A 232-nucleotide genomic window follows, 5' to 3' on the forward strand; every position below is an offset into this window, starting at 1 on the left:
ATAGCAGTTGGAAATGGCAGTTTGATAATAGGTGAAAAATATTTAATAGGTATCAATTTTGATCCAGATGGTTGCTTCTAGAATTTATTCTAAAAAGGTCATCAGGCAAATCTGGAGAAAAATAAATATAGAAAGCAAGGAAGGAAGGGAGGGAGGGAGGAAGAAGAGAAGGAAAGAAGGAAGGAAGGAAGGAAGGAAGGAAGGAAGGAAGGAAGGAAGGAAGGAAGGAAGG

Source organism: Pteropus vampyrus, unplaced genomic scaffold (assembly GCF_000151845.1).
Source record: "Pteropus vampyrus isolate Shadow unplaced genomic scaffold, Pvam_2.0 Scaffold205, whole genome shotgun sequence".
NCBI classification, from domain to species: domain Eukaryota; kingdom Metazoa; phylum Chordata; class Mammalia; order Chiroptera; family Pteropodidae; genus Pteropus; species Pteropus vampyrus.